This window comes from Phalacrocorax carbo, chromosome 5, assembly GCF_963921805.1.
Source record: "Phalacrocorax carbo chromosome 5, bPhaCar2.1, whole genome shotgun sequence".
Classification (NCBI taxonomy): domain Eukaryota; kingdom Metazoa; phylum Chordata; class Aves; order Suliformes; family Phalacrocoracidae; genus Phalacrocorax; species Phalacrocorax carbo.
In genome coordinates, this window is record NC_087517.1 from 33301557 (window position 1) to 33318264 (window position 16708).

The window sequence follows — 16708 nt, forward strand, 5'->3', positions numbered from 1 at the left end:
TCAGGAAAGTGCTTTGCAGCAAACCACAAATATTTAAAGTCCATTTTATTTTCCTAAAACATTAGCTTGATGTTTTGCACTTAAGCACTTGCAACCACATTACTGCACCAAAAAAAAAATTTTGGAAGCTCCTCTGCTTGCAACAGGTTGACAAAGAAAAGGAATCAGAGGGAAAAAAGGAAATGGCCAGTTTTTAATGACTTTATATAACAAATAAATGAGATAACAGAGAAGACTGGGGAGAATTTTTCCTGTTAACCTCTACAAATAGAAAAGATGAAAATTCACTTTTCACTGGAGCCTCAAATGCTTGCACTATTAAAAACAAAACTCTCTTTTGCAATACTGACCCAGTTACAGACGTTAAGATCAGAAGAATATCTGTCAAATGGAGGCATCTGCATCAAAACTGGTTCCAGGGCCATCAGATAGGTCAATGGGTAATCATTGTATGCTACTGTTTTAGTTTTACAAACAACTGTCCAATCATCTGCCTGGAATGACCACAGTCTCCAGTTCAATCACCTACATTCCAGTTACTGATCTAAGGGATGTGACAAACCTTTTCAAGTAATTTAACATGATGAGTTCATGCCCCAAATTTACTGAGATATTATTTTCATGTAGTCTTTTGCACTCACAGACTCTATTTAAAGCATCCTTAATGTTCTTACAAATACATCACTGGGACTAGTACAGAAACGTTAAAAGCATCTCAAAGCACCTTCCAGAAGCTTCTTCCATTCTCCTTTGAGGAAACAGGTAAGTACAGAGTTGTTACTGGTGGAGTAGAAAGAAACAGGTTGCAGATCTTTACCTAAGAGTCACTGGACTGAGTCAACCCTCAGATCGTATGATTGTGTGGAAACTCATGCCATAACCTTTAAATAAAGAACATATGCTCTTTCTCACACAGGCTGAGAACCTGGGTTCTGTGACTTACATCATCCCAGGAAGCAGAAACATTCTGGCAGTAAGTAAAGGTACTGGATCAGGAGTATGGCTTGTGACAGATCAACAGAGCTCCATATTTCTACAGGAATATGCTGATTTTCATCAACTGAGGACTTACAATGTTGAATGTTACTTAGTGTGAAGAGCAGGTTCAGGATCTGGAATAAGCAGTTAAGGTACACGCAAGACAAATGGAAGCCCTGGGAGAAAGAAGAACTTATATATGCTTGTACGGAAGACGGCAGCAAAAGGTAAGAACGTGCAGTATACTGTAATGCTCTAGCAAATTGTTCAGTACCTTTTAAACTTCAGTTTCTCGGTACTGAAACAGCATCTCAAGTTTAAGTAAAATTCAGTTACTCAAAGGATACTACTTTTGTAGGTAAGACAGCTTTTCTCCCCCCTTCCCACATAATGGTAACATAACCAGAATGAGTGAAGTCAAATTATTCTAATTTAACTTAATTTAAATAAGCACAATCCAGACTAAAGTATCTCTACCAGGAAATTCATGACTAAAGCATGATCATAATCCTTTTCACAACCTCATGATCTTTTTCATGTGACCGTCTCATACAATACTACTAATACATTACTTTGAAACTTCAGTCATGCATCCCTAATTGTGGTGTTTAGCTTTGAATGGTACCTTATCTCTATGCCCTAATGGTTAAAATCATTTGTAACCTATGATCATGATTCATTGCTGAAATACATGAGCTGAGCATTATCAGACCGATTTAAAAATCAATTATATGTCTCACTATTTTCAATTAAAATAGTAACAACCCTAGCACAATATTTTTAATCTTCTATTATATAATCTTCTGTATCTTCTATTACAATTCTTGTTACAGACCAAAGATGCTTACAAAACAAACATACCCATCATAAAAAGTCTCAAAATAAATGTTGAGTTATTTGTTTCTTTTTAAACAAGCTTCATTATTCTCTAGGCAATTACAAATAGCTGTCATCTTTACCCCATCAGAAAGTATTTATCTGTGTAACACACCGGCAAGCTAAAATCCAAATTCTATACATTTCAGTGTTACAGAATTGTATATAGCTGATCTCATTGTAAGAACATTAGGACTCTTGAATCCCCTCAAAAGAATATGGAAGGGCAGCCTGAGGACAGGGCTACATCAAAACTAGAAAAGATTCTGGCTATCATTGCCGTCAGCCTTTGCCTTATTTTATTCATTCGATTCCCTGCTGCCTCCTCTCCTTCCCTCCGTATCTCACTGATGGTCTGACACCCAAAAGGGGGGGACATGGGGGAGGGAAAACATCATCTTGCTATGTGGTAGGTAAGAAACTACAACACCTGTAGGCCAGAGCTGGAAATACCGGCACCTACTACGTTTCACTGAACTGCAAACAAGAACAGGACAGACGCAGGCAGTGGGACAACCCCACCCTAAGTCAAGCTGAAAAGTTAGAACAAATTTGTAAATTTACAGTGGATAAGATAAATAGTTCAGCCACATCAACTGACATTTCCGCAAATGCACACAGTGCTACCAAAATGCATCCCCTCCCCTCCTCATTCATCAATGCAAGCAAATCACTCATACTAAATGCAGTACTGATTGCACAGCCACATACAGGTTTTTAAATACAGGCTTGAGGTCAAAGTACCCGAGTTGTACATCAGCAAAGAGTTCTCTTTTCTGTACGGAAAACTCAGAATATGCTAAACCATGGTCTGCCTATGGTGTTTCATCTGTTACACTAAAGGCACCTCTGATTAAAGTTGGGGATTTTTTTTTTTTACAGCTTTTTTCACTCAATTTCCCTTGGATTCCTGAAACTTCTCCACCGTGCCTACTCTTTCAGCTGTTCTTCTTTTATAGAACTTTATTTTTGAGAAGACTTCATTTAAAGCCTGAACATGATTTTGGGGGACATTTTTGTTTCTTTATCACCAACTGCTTCACTGAAAGTAGAAAACCAGTCAATAGTTAGGCTTTACTTAAAATGACAAACTAATTCAAGTAACAGTCATACAAAATTCAAACTCAACTGAAAGTCACATCTATCATTTTAGTGTTTGCAACCCACATACTACAGCATTTTTCATTAGTGTACGACACTGACTAGAATATTTTAAGTCCCCAACTTTCTTACCCCCACCCTTTTTCCTGTCTGCTCTCAACGATTTTAATAACCTGAAATATTTGCAACATAAATGCACTGCACCTTCCCCCTTACCATGCTCCTTCCCAAGTTATTTCAGTTTCTCTCCCTTTTTGTTCAACTTTCTTTCCTTGCTTTCTCTGAAGAATGTTCTGCCCTTTTTTTTTCTATCTGCAGAAGAGATCTATGAAAAATATCTATGAATCCTTGAAGTAATTACTCAGCTTGAATGCCACAGTAACTGAAGTGCCTTAGCAAGACTTCACAAGCAACCAGAAGTTTCACACCAAACAAAAATACCAAACACACACTTCAGCTTAAGAGAGAACTGAGAAAGTCAAAAAGTGTTAAAAATAAAGACAAAGCAATATTCTTACCATGTCAAGATATTATCTGTTCAGCAGTGAAAAGTTAAGCACTTATGTCATTAATTTCTGTTTAAGAACTACTAAGAGTAATAGCTCCATGAGAAATGGCTCTTTTTTAAAAGAGAAGACATAAATATGTCTTGAAATAAAACTACTGACTACATAAAGACAGTTTTCCTTGTAATTCCTGAAAATTAAAATTCTTTCCTATATTGCAGGTATTTACTCCAATGTACATGCAGGAGAGATGCCTGCAGCCCCCCATCACTTGCAGCTGTGCAATACTTCATAGTAATATTGAGTTCAAAAAAAGGCTGGAATCTGAAAATCCAAATGAACCTACTCTTTATTTCCTAAATTTCAAGTTTTTAACAAATGCAAGAATATAAAATCCAATTAATATAGCACACAGTTTAATATGATTTTTAAAAAGTTATTAATGTGAAATTAATATATTGCTGTTACTGAAAGACACTTTAAGAAAGCTATAAAAGGATTTATTTAAAGAATCATCTCCTTTTATCAGTCTTAAGCTGATACTAGCTTCTGGAGATACAAATAGGAAAACATGCTACAGATCTAAAAAGTTACAGTTAACAATTTCTAACTTTAGGTCTCACCCATCTCCTGTATTTTCTTCCTTCTTCAATTTCAGTGAGACAGGTTTGTGGATTTAAGCAGAACTCATTCATTTGAAAATCTACAGGCCAGTAGGAGGGGCACTTTGTAAGAACAGACCATTAACTAATTGATCCAAGCCATATTTGCTAAGTTAATACCAGATAAGACTTAAACAGTACAGGAAATTTATGCATAACTGAACATACCATGAAAACTTTTTTAAAATCTGAAATGTGAAGTATTTGAAAGGCTAAATCCCACGCACAGCAGAAAATGATCCTAAACTAATAGCAATCCACTACCTCAGTTATCCAGAAAGGGGCACCTATTTTATTTTGAATGAAAAAAGCCTAGACAGCTTTCTTCAAAAGGCCAGTTATTTCTAAGAAATTAGTGAGTACAGGATGCTTTACAAAAACATCAAAACAGTTGGAAGTTCTGTAAATAATAGTTCTGCTTACCAAGAACTAATTTTCAGTCTTTCATATATAAACTGTATGTAGTTCGTAAAACTATTAATGCACAAAATTTATACGAGAGCTGGTTTGATTTTGTGCCAATATTCTACTACAATTAGGTCCTATTTAGATACCAATGCTTGTAAGAATTACATACTTGAAAAGATGAACCAATTACGCCTACGTTTTATTATTTTATTTTTCTACTGAAAGTAAGCAAATGTTTTTACTAGAAGGAAGACTGAAGGTCAACAGTTTACGATGGTCTTGCACTAAAAGCAGCGGTCCTGCCCTCCCCCACTGCTTGCTTCACTCATTCCCTTTCCCACAAAACCATTTTTGCATACCAGCGCATGTGTTTGCTGACCTGTTCACTGTGCAGCTGTACAACTAGATTCTGCTGAAAAATAGACTAGAAAGGGAAAAAAAAAAGATTATTTTCAAGACAGATTACTTTTCCTATCTGGTTCACTGTGCAGCTGTACAAACACCACAGTCCACACAAAAAAGAACAGCCTTGCTTTTGGTGGCAATACCAGCTTACAGGCTCACTTAATCTGCAGCCTAACAGAGTATTTTGGCTATAACACAAATGAAACAGCTGGCCACCTCAAAATGTATTCAAAAAGCAGCAGTGGACAAATTTCCTATTGAAAGCCATTTGAGAATACTTTCTCTAACTCTCCCTTCAAAACAAAATATAGTAATGTCTGCAGTAAAGTGTCAAAACCAGTTGCAGTATTTTTATTCTTCCTCTAACTTAAACCATTATACCTGTTTCATCCTTGCACTGTGTTAGAATACTTGCAGTCTGTTAAAAGGCATTGAAGGCATGTCTTTGATGTGTTTAATTCCTACACTTTACAATAAAAAAATCCCTCATCACAGCTATAATTCAAAAAGGAATTATGCATGTCTACTATTAAGCCGATGACTTCTCTCACTTTAAAAAAAAATAATTTATGAAAGCTATCAAGTATAAAAGTCAATTGAAAAATGGGATTAAGGCATGTTTCTTTCACATGTGCTATGCCAAATTAGCGCCTGGCGGTTTATGATTATTAAAGTCCATTTCTAGAATTTAGAGGTTGCAAATTTTTTACTTGACAACATATACCATTGAGTCCAATCTGTATTTTTAAATAGATTTAATTAATGAACCACCATCACAGACTTTTATAAGGCCCTCTGTCCACATGCCATTCAAATTCTTCTCAGCAAATTCATTCTGTCAGAGTTCCTAAGAAAAGGCTGTGTTCTTGCCTATGGGTGTAAGGGAAATTTGGGAGACAACAGGCAACTACTGGAACCACTCACATCTTGAGATAGTGGGCTCCGAAAGCTGTCTTTGTTCAATAACTGTGGGAGACTAAGTTCTTCGTAAAGACATCTCAGCAGAGTCAGAAGGAACACTTAACCAGTCTTACGTGTGACGTAAAATAGCTGTACATGTTTCAACAGGCAAATCCACCAAGAATATGCCCAGCTGAACCAAAATGTGTAATTTCCATCACATTCCAAGTAAGACCTCAGCAGAGGTCATTACGTTGCCTAGCTCTCATTTATTTTAGCCAAGATTATTGCTAAAGATCTACAGGGCTACCCATTACAAGTCTGTGTGATGATCGAGGCAACCATTCAAACTGATACAAATACTGATTGGCTTCAAAAATCACTCACCATAAACTACTAACCTTTCTTATCCAGGTATTAAAGAAATTTTGAAGGGACGCAACTTTGAGGTGAATGAATGAAAATGTAATATTTAATATCCAATATTACTCTCACTGCAAGATTAGAGACAGAAAAGGGAAAAGGAAGCAGAATCCTTAGACAGCCTTAATCTAAAATGCAACCATAAATGTCTTCTTAGCCAATCAAATTAAAAATACTGATGGGCTAAAACTCAAATCTCAAAAATACCATTATGTATAGGTACCTCCCTGTGTCTACCACCTTGCAAGTGCAGGTACATTCTAATAGCAACACAGACAGATACTATGGAAAGTGAGACTGTTACACCAATTTTTCTACAACTACATTGTGTAGTATTATAATTTGATCTAATATCAGTTCCTTGCTTTTACATTAACTATAATTCAGGACATTCTTCTTCCAGTAACTCTCCTGGAATATGGGTGCATCCTGATAATTTTCCTTGAGCATCACCATGTCTTCTTCCTTTCATTGTAATTTTAATGATAAGGATTTTCTGGACTAACTGCTGATTTGATTCAGTACTACTGTGGTCACCATCCTTCTCAGTGGGATCACTAGGACAGCAACATTTCCTATGTCACTTCATGGATCACTGACATCTTTCATCTTAATTGACTATTGTTTTCCCTTGCTATCGGGGCTTTCTTCATTTTACATGATTTTATTACTTCTCACAGCTCTATGTAATTTCTATAACCCATTTCTGTCATGAAAGAACACTTTTTATCACGAAATTTAAAATTGTTTCTACTGTCATACTATGGTACAAGAATCAGTTTTAAAAAAAAACAAAAAAACCAAGGAGCTACTTGCTGTCTCTAACCTTTAACACAAGTGATCACTATTTTAGAAAAATAAGACCATCCTGACTAATCAAGGGGCACATTCTACAAAGGGTGGTGTGAAATATTTGTAGTTTTTTCTCTTTTTGATGAACAGAAATTATTTGGCAGCCTACCACTGAAATTATGGGTTATCAAGTTTCTCTGAGAAAGACGTTTTATGCTCTTTGCCAGTGATAGCTGAAACCAAATGAGAACTGGACTCTACCTCTAAAACTAAGGGTCAGTAGTCAGTTGTGACCATTATTTCATGGGTTCAACTTCAAATATATTTAAGATTCACCAAATCTAAGCATGAGTTTCTGTAGCAAATGCTTTATTATTCCATAGTGAATCGGGTAGTGAGGTCAGCATTTTCTGTTAAAAAACGTTTTCCCTTCTTCCTTTTCTTTTTGCCACTATAATTGACAGTACATCACCCCCTTCAAGAGTCTGCAGAGCACATGATAAGTCATATTACAAAATACTTGATTGTGATCACATTAAAACTAACCAAACTAAATGCATTATGTGATCAGGATTGCACATCTTTTCTACAAAATCATGCCAATTAAAACTACTGTTTCAAATTACATGTTTAATTAATTAACAAACTACAAAACAGACCTGTGGTAGAAGTCAGCTTAAACCACCAGGGTAAACTGACGGAAATCTATCAAACTGATACACATCAGCAAAATTAAAATCTACTGGAAGAACTGGTTAAGAATCAAACTAGCTACAGTCCATGTACAGCTCCAAACGTATTTTACTTTTAACATCTAAAATAGCTCAGTTTAAAATATCACGAAATATAAACAATATGAGAGTTTAATCCTGAGAACAATTTTTTGGTTCCCATGAACTACAGCTGAAGATACCTAAACATCTGTGTGCTGTTAGAAGTGTCTGAGGTTTTCCTTTTCTTATTTCTAGATGCACAACAGTTTCTTGCAAATCCTCTGATCCTCTTCACAGTCATTGAAGTTCTTATGATATCTAGTCACTAGAATAATGTGCTGTCTCCTAGCAGGCCTCCTCATTGCCAGGTTACAAAGTTGAAATAGTTCAATAAATACGCGGGCTATTTGGCACTCAAACCTACATTTGGCATCCATATCTTGCTAATGCTATATCACAGTCCCTGATCCGGGCTAAATCTCGAAACCTGATGCCTGAATAATAAAGGTCGAAATACCTTTTTTTAGAAATTTGGCAAGTCTAACAATGTATCTGATCTTTGGTCAACATAACTGTACCCTCAAAGCAAAGCAAAGCACAACAAATAAGCAGAAATACTAAAAAATGTTTTCCTGTCTGATAAGCTAAGTTCACTGTTTATAAACTTCTGATTAAACTACATGTACTTTCTAGTAGTCTGCTTTACCTTTGCTTATGGGCAAAACTTCACAAAAATATTTATTTTTTCATAGCTAAAATACATCCATTTTATTTGGAAAACAATGTACTCTCAATGTTTCACTTTGAGAATATTTTGTTTATAAATGTAATTACACCTTCGCCTTTCATGTCTACATTCTGAATTTATTGTGAACAATTAAGCTACAGTGAGAGAAAATTCCAGTAAATGAATTTATTTGTAGAAACACCCAGAATTTTCCCCAAAGAAGTGACAATTTGCCTTTTTCAATTTTATTACTATTTTGAGAACTCAACAACAGTACGTTGTCTTATTGCAAAATACAGCTTTGATTTGTCCATAGTCCAAATAACAAAAAAATGTAAAATATTAAATCCATACATTTTACGGGGTTCTTGGCTTAAACTATACCACAATTAAACTATGAGAGGTGTTCCTATGCATCAAAGGCTTAAAAGTATCATAATAATACACTCCTTCATTAGAGAAATGCAGCCACTTAGCACTGACAAACAGCAGTTTCTATGGGGAATACAAAACAAAGTATCTTCACTGTCTTCAAGGACAGTGAAAGTATTTTTACTTTGCCTAGCATAACTGTTTACTGCAATTAACTCGAACCACAAAGTTTGATACACACAAAACAGAAGTGAGTAATAATAATTTGCTGTGGTTGCTCCAGTCTTATTAAAGCATCTCATCCTAATCCATTCTTCCAAGAGTCAGCATAAACCCCTCACGTTCCTCTCCCTGCTGTTGAACATATATCGTTACCAAAAGTCAACATGAGAATTTTTGCCCAGAGCTACTAAGAATGAACTTCTGCTGGGATTCTGTACCTTATTCTGCAAGTTGCAGATGCATGAATTTAGACTACACACTTTAGAAACTCAATCTCTTAGCAGTAGTACAAACACAGTAACTGTAAAAAAAAAAAACCAAAACATTTAGCATGGGAGGCAATTTAGGCTGTTTTTCTTCAATAACATGCAAACAAAATAAAAGTCTAGAATATATTACAAGCATCAAGAAATTAGCTATGGGCATATTACAATAGAAAGCTATACTTTGCATATACATCCTGCTGCAACTACTGAATATATTTACTGAATATGTGGTACAAGTTTTGAGAGCAACTGGACAATTCAAGCACTGTAAATATAATATTATGCCTCTGCTAGACAGCTGCCTCAATATGCAGTTCAGAACAGGAATGAGGGAAAGTCTATGCTGTTTATGTACCATATCAGACATCAAATAAACGGGAACATTTTATTTTTAGCATAAAAATGTAGCAATGCAAGGCTGCCACATTATTTGGACTGCAGCCAAGTAGCGTATTTCTTAAGTATTAATATAAGCTAGTACAATATAGAATTGTACTTTTAAGCTGAGATAATTGTCTTCTATAGACAGACATTCAGATCAGCAATAAATAAAATGCTTCTATGTTCTGCAAACAGAACTAGCCAACAAATATGATCTAAATGTTATTGTTTGCATTTTACAGAGTGAAAGTTCTTATCAAGGTAGTGGGGCCCTGATGAAAAGAGGTCTTTCTTCACAGGAATGGATTACAGAAATTGTGTGGAGCCTTGAGAAGTGATATAATCAATAGTTAAAACACAGAGTACAATATTACACTTGATGGTAAAGAAGATTTTATGGACTGAATGAAGTAGTGTCTACAGTGGCAGAATAAGACTGAGATGCGTATCTGCTCACTATTCCCCCTTACAGGAAACATTCAGGTGTGGTATTACTAGTTACTTTGAAAGGTGAGTAAAACTCAACTTTCAGTTGTACAAACGACATACGGTTACTTTCATGAACAACCTTAGAACCAGTCATCCTGGGATACAGTGCCACTCAGTCCCACTTAAAATGTAAATCAATATTAACAAAGATATAAATATTATTGAAATAAAAATCCACATCAAGAATCACACTGAGTAACTCCTATTAGAGGAGACGACCTTGGAGACTACATATATTTTTCCTTTGTTTTGCTTTGGTACTCCAACCTAACTACGGCTGCCAGCTATCATCAGCAATTAGGCTGGTTAAAAGAGGACTTATTTATAGATATCCAATAATCAGCTGTAAATCAATTATCATTTACCGTTATCCTTCAGAATTCAAGGTATTATTTTTGTCCATTAATAATCATCACACTGCAGTAATAAAAATACAGCTGCAATAAAAATGCACAAAGATCACTTTATGAATGTGGGACCAGTCAGGTAATCTTGAGATGTCTATCTTTATATATAAACTGTATGACAGCTCCTATCTGGAATTCACGTTTCATTATAGTCATCTTTACTAGGAGCTATGATTGGAAACTATTTCTAAAGCATTTATAACCTACATGCAGAAACACTGCATGAAGTATCTGCTGAGGAGTATATTTATCATTTTATGCAAATCCTGCAACCTTGCATAAAGCTTCCTTCATACATTCTTAATCTGAAGAGATTTTTCTCTCTTATATATGCATTTTATCTTACAAAAAGACTAACCACAGGAATACTTTTACAGGACATCATTTGATTAATGACTTTCAGACATGATCAGTTATTCATTAACTTCCAGCATTATGCAGACTTTCTCTTGATTCTAGATCACCGTAGTTACCTAATATCGATGACTACAGATGTAAGTCTGTCACTTAAGCACCAAATCGAGTGCTTACAGAATTTTCTGTACCTCTTAGCAGTTCAGAAGCTATAGAGCTCTAACTCTTCCCTAGTCAATAATCCACATTTTGTACATATGTGATACTTCAATACTGAGATGATGTGACTGTCAACACAGAAGAAGAGAGGGAGGCTTCCATAGCAAACTTCATCATAAGACTACAGATATGTTCCTCACAAGTGAAAATGAGATTTCTCTTAGGACTGCTCTTCAAAAAAAAAAGCCCCCAAACCAAAAAACAAATCCAAACCCCCAGCCCCACCCCCCAAAAAAAAAACCCAACCACCCTGGAGATTTATTTTATTAATTTTCACTGCCAAAAATCTCTAATAAACAGGAGCAAACGGAACCACAGTTTGCTAGGTTCATTTTGCTGATGTTCAAGATCTGTTCAGGAATATTTCTTACTCTGTTCATGTTGTTCACAGAGCAGCAGCAGCAACAGACAAGCACACCTACATTCAGGCTCTCCAATAGACAATGCAGTATGAATTCTGTAATAGGTCCATCTGTTTTAGTAGCAGTCTAAATTTGCATTAGTAAAACCAGCAGATTTTCTTCACTCTCATCCTACTGCTTTGGAAAGCGGCACGCTATAGAAAAGGTGACAGCCAGATGAGAATGAAGCTCCTAGGTTATCAGCAGCTGAGACAGAAAAAACAACAGCTGAGTCATTCTTCCTCTGCAGCAACAAAGTCAGAAAATGGAAAGAGAGAAGATGAGGCAGCACAATATGATACCCAGAAGATGAAAACATTTCCAGTGTAAGGAACTGTGTTCCCCAGCATGGGTACCACACCCTACACACAATTTCAACATCCCTTCTTCTCTTAAGCTTTTGAGACTGACATCAGGAAACAATATCTCCCCAGTCTTTCATGCTGGCTTCCAGCTTTTTGGGTATTAAAACCTGTATAGGGTTTGGATTATCACCAGAGGTAACAAAACACAAGTGACTTCAAACAATTATTTTTTAACTTCTTTACTCCTCTTTACTTTCTATTACATCAAAAAAACTGGTGAAATGGCACTGATGCAATAGCACATAATATATTTTGAACAGGTGGACTGATGCAGTGCATACCTTTCTTTCCTTCTGGAGATTACAATGTAAGCAGGACAGTTTCCAGCATTTCAGTTTTTGAAACTTAAAAAAAAACCATTTGTTTTTATTAACTTCGCCTGATTGGTACGTATTTCCTTACCAGACTTTATGAGGAATATTTCAAGTAATATCTCAGCTGCAATCTAAGAAGGACCTAAAACCAATCTAAATTCTTTCTGCATCAGCTGTTGCTTCAGGCCTTTACCAGCAAGCTGAAATGACTAGTTCTCATTTAAGATAACTTCAGTAGCCCACTCCCAAAGAGGAATACTTTCCATTTGATAAAATTGTCTTAAATAATTGCTCTCTAAATTAAGTTGGACTCCTACAGAAAAACAGGAAGTAATACTGATTTTCTTCACATTAAGAGAACAGAAATTGCTTCCCGAAAGGCGTAAATTCTTAGTATTCCCAGAATTCTCTGGGAACCTAAAGCTCAATTCTGTGAAAAGCATACCTACACAAGAATAGACGAACTGCAATCAAGCTTTCCTTCTTTGAAACTTCTACTGACATTTTTAAATGTGTCAAGAAAAAAGTCAGGACACATTCATTTGACAATTCTGAAAACATGCTATAAAACACCAAACATTCTGACAGCTGGTAGTCAAACTGTGAAGAAATGGAATGAGGTTTTTTTGTTCTGGTATAATTTTCATTGTTGACACACACAGTTGCACCTGTCCATCCCTGATTCTGCAGAATGGTTTGTAAAGGTGCCATGATCTTTCCGCTAAGCTTTACCACAGTTAAGGACCAAATCTTAACTTACAGGAAAACTTTTATGAAGCTTAGCTTTTAAGTAGCTTGTGTAATTTTAATTCAGTAACTCCATCTGATGAAAACACATAACTGTTCCCAAACCCAGACTGTTTTATCACTGATTTATCAAGTGCCCATCATATGTTCAAATAAACTTCCACTTCCACAAAAACTGAGGCAGAGACAGGAATAACAAAGCCATTACAATAGGCACAATCATGATCAAACGACATTAGAACTGGACAGCCAAAGCAAACAAGTCCAAACATACTTCCTTTGGGTCTATATACACCCAATGTTGAAGTCCACGTGATCTGGTCACTACTAAAGTTTGTTCCTACTTGAATCAGCTACCGCTTTGCAGAAAATGTATTACGAATGGAAGCATCTAAATTACAGTTGCTTGACTTAGTGAAGACCACAAAGGCAATCTATGCCAGGTTAGATACATTAATTTTTCTGTGTATATGTTTATCTTGTGTAAGTCGAACTACACAAAAAGTATGATCTTACTATGGTTTCCTACTGAATATTCAAAAGGACTGGTTTATTAACATACAAGGCCTAAGGACCATATGCACTCAATACTTTCCTGCTGACTTTTCACGATATAACTCTAGAAGATGGATATTGTTACAATGTCGCATAAATCATAGTTAGAGATCGCTAATTAAAAGGACTATTTCCAAGCACTGTAGTACACAAAGGTCAGCACGAGGATCCATGCTTTTTCATGTAAGGTAAACTTTCTGGAATATGCCTGAATTACCCTGGTGATCCAATTTCACTATATTATTTTTCTTCTTAATGGCAGAAAGAAACGTTAAGACAGCTAAGCCTGTAAGCATATTAGCGCCATTTTAAACCACAGCTTTTTTATAAATTGCACATATTACAACTGTTTGCATACATGCTCCATCTTAGTACCTGGTTTTTATTTAAGCCAACCTGGAAAGTACAAAGAACTATGTGAAAGAAAGCAATGTTAATTAAAACAAACCTCATTGTTTTGGAGGTTTTTTTTTCGTAGGTGTAATCTCCTTTCATGTTGCCCCTTCCAGATAGGCAGTTGCATATGACCCTCCTACATCTACCTCTGGTGGAACTGCCACCATTAATCTCATAAAACATACACAAGTAATTCACAGTCTATATACATGCCCTATTCTCTTTTAGAGAGATATTGTACAGTAGCTTTTTTCCTCTATTATGAACTGTTGAAAACAGTTTTAAAAAGTAGTGCTGCAGGCCAATACCACCAATTCTATTTTAACAGTTGTTTTAGAACAAAAATCTAGTTAGGGAAGGCTATAGTCACCCAGGACTCAACGTTCTTGGGAACCACGGAACTTTTTGAACTTTTTCATGTTATTTTCTTACATTATCATACCAGCGTATTAGCCTCAGAAGTAATCATAAATAAGTCTAATTCTTTGAGTCAAGTAGTGTGCCTCACCAGACCACATGGAATACCTATTCCCTTACGCATCTGATGAAAAGCATGTTCTTAACTGAAGGAAAATCTGAGTGTGTTCTGTTGAAATATAACTTTTAAAACCTAATAGGTTACCTGTTTTGTACAGAGAGAGTTTTCTATTTTTACGTCATTGTATCAGTTACTACTCCCCAAGGGGACACCGGAACATACCAGTTGGAACACCCCAGGAATTGTATGGTAACTAGACAGCACTTGCGTCCACATTTCTGAACACCAACCAGGCCTTCCAGTGTGCATTTCTCAGTGCTGTTATCAGGCTTCAGGTACTGCAGGTTCGCTCAGTATTACAACACCCTACCTTAATTTTAAAAAGTGATTGTTAAAGATGTATAGTGTTTAGAGTGCTGGAGACCAGAATTATTTCTAACTCTGGCAACTCTTGCTCAAAGCAAGAGTTTAAGAGCTAGCAGGTATGCACGCTTCTACAGAAGCCCCCCCAAAAAAGACAAAGATATCTAAAACTTTGAAAGAGTAATTTTATTCCAAAGTTCCAACGTTAAACGTATGTTTCCAAAGGACGCAACATAAGTAGCAGAAGTAAATCAACAGTAAATCAATTCCTTTCACTCATGATTTCTGTATCTTACAGCCAGTGACAAGATCTCCGGACCCTCTCTTACCTTTGCTTAAGGTTATGTGTGCAGGCTACAGGCCGAGTAGAACTCCTGCAGTTGTTAACGCTAACTAGGGACTTCAAGGCAAGCAAGATTTAAGCGCGTGGCTTGTTCATCATCCGCGACCACCATATTGCCACCGAACACGGCAGGACACTCCGGGAGCCCTTCACACCCACACCACCGAAGCTCCCCCCCCCCGCGCCCCCTTCCTCGCAGCCCCCCGCGCGGGGCGGGGAGAGGCAGCACCTTCCACCCACGCTCGGGGCCTCCACGTGGCCGCCAGGGACGGCTCCGCGGGGCCGGGGCGCTCCCTAACCGCGCTCGGAAATAGGGTGCCACGGGGAAACGGGAAGAGGAGTCGCGAAGCAGCTTTACGTGCACACCGGCCCCTGGAAGGGACGGACGCTTCCCAGGGCAGTGCAGGGCCGAGCCCGGCCCACAGGCGGCCGGGCCACGCGTGCTCGCGGCTGGCAGTGGGAGCCCTCGGCGCCCCTCGCCGCGACACCCCCTCCCCCCCGTTTCTCTCTCCGCCCCAACCGGCCAGGGCAGCTACAGCCCGGTCCCGCCGCCACCTCCCAGTGCCCCCCCCCCCCGCAGGGGAGGGGGGCGGGGAGCATTTACCTGCCGCATGGTGGACTCGAAGGCAGGGGGAGGAAGAAAGAGGGTGGGGGGATGCGCCAGGGCCGCGGCGGCGCCTCGTGTTCCGCTGCCTCAGGAGGGGGGAGGCCGGGCACGGCCCCCCCCGCCCCGACCCCCCTCGCCCACCCGCGTAGCCCCAGCCCGGCGGCGGGTCTCGCCGCCACCGCCACGTGATGAGACGGCCGCGCCGCCGTGTCCCCCGCACGCCGTTCCGCATCCCGGGGAAGGTGGTGTCCGTTACCGCCGATCGTCACCGGCTCCTTCTCCTCGTCCGCAACCCCTGCCCCCCCCCGCCCCCAACCTTCGCCGCCCCGCCGCCAGCCCGGCATCGGCCGCCACCCTCACCGCAGCGCCGGCCGGTTGTGGGGGAGGGAATGTAAACAAATGGGGTTTTATAGCTACCTCACTCGAGTGCCGTGTGCATCTCCCTCTCCGCTCGGTACCAAACCGCCGCGGCGCCTCCTCCTCCTCCTCCTGCAGCTCCTGCCGCCGCCGCCGATACGCTATTCACCAATCGGAGCTACGCCAGGCCCCGGCGCGCTCTCCACACTCACCCTTACGCACCGTGCGGATCGGGCTACACAGGCGTCCCCGCAGCCCGCGCTGCCCAATGCGGAGCCATTTCCTCCCCTTCCCCTCCCGCCGCCTGGCACCCCCCTCCCCTGCTCCACCACCGGCTACGAAAACGGCGTAGCGAGTGTCGCGCCCCCCCCACCCCCGCCCCGCACACCCCCTCCCCGCCCTGCGGCGCCCTGCGCTCATCACTCAAACGATCGGGGCCGGGAGGGCGGCGGGGCCGCGGTCTCGGGTAGCGCCGTCGGGGGCTGCGCCGCCTGCTCTGGCGATAGCTCGCGCCAGGCGCCGCCGCGTTGCCGGCTGTGGCACAGCGGCCGCGGAGCCCGGGCCAGACCCTGGCCGACGGC

The 16708-nt window shown here is 39.4% G+C and overlaps 1 protein-coding gene across 2 annotated transcripts in view; it reads right to left on the reverse strand.

The window, feature by feature from the left end:
- Nucleotides 1-16405, reverse strand: part of SLC39A10 (solute carrier family 39 member 10) — a 45058-nt gene extending 28653 nt beyond the window's left edge. Inside the window, exon 1 of one of the 2 annotated variants that reach the window (XM_064451979.1) lies at nucleotides 16188-16405. The gene's annotated coding sequence lies outside the window, so the exon portion shown is untranslated. Of the gene's footprint in view, nucleotides 1-943; nucleotides 1056-16187 lie in introns of those variants that run through there. The other variant, XM_064451980.1, reaches the window with a different exon arrangement.
- Between the last annotated feature and the right edge of the window lie 303 nt (nucleotides 16406-16708).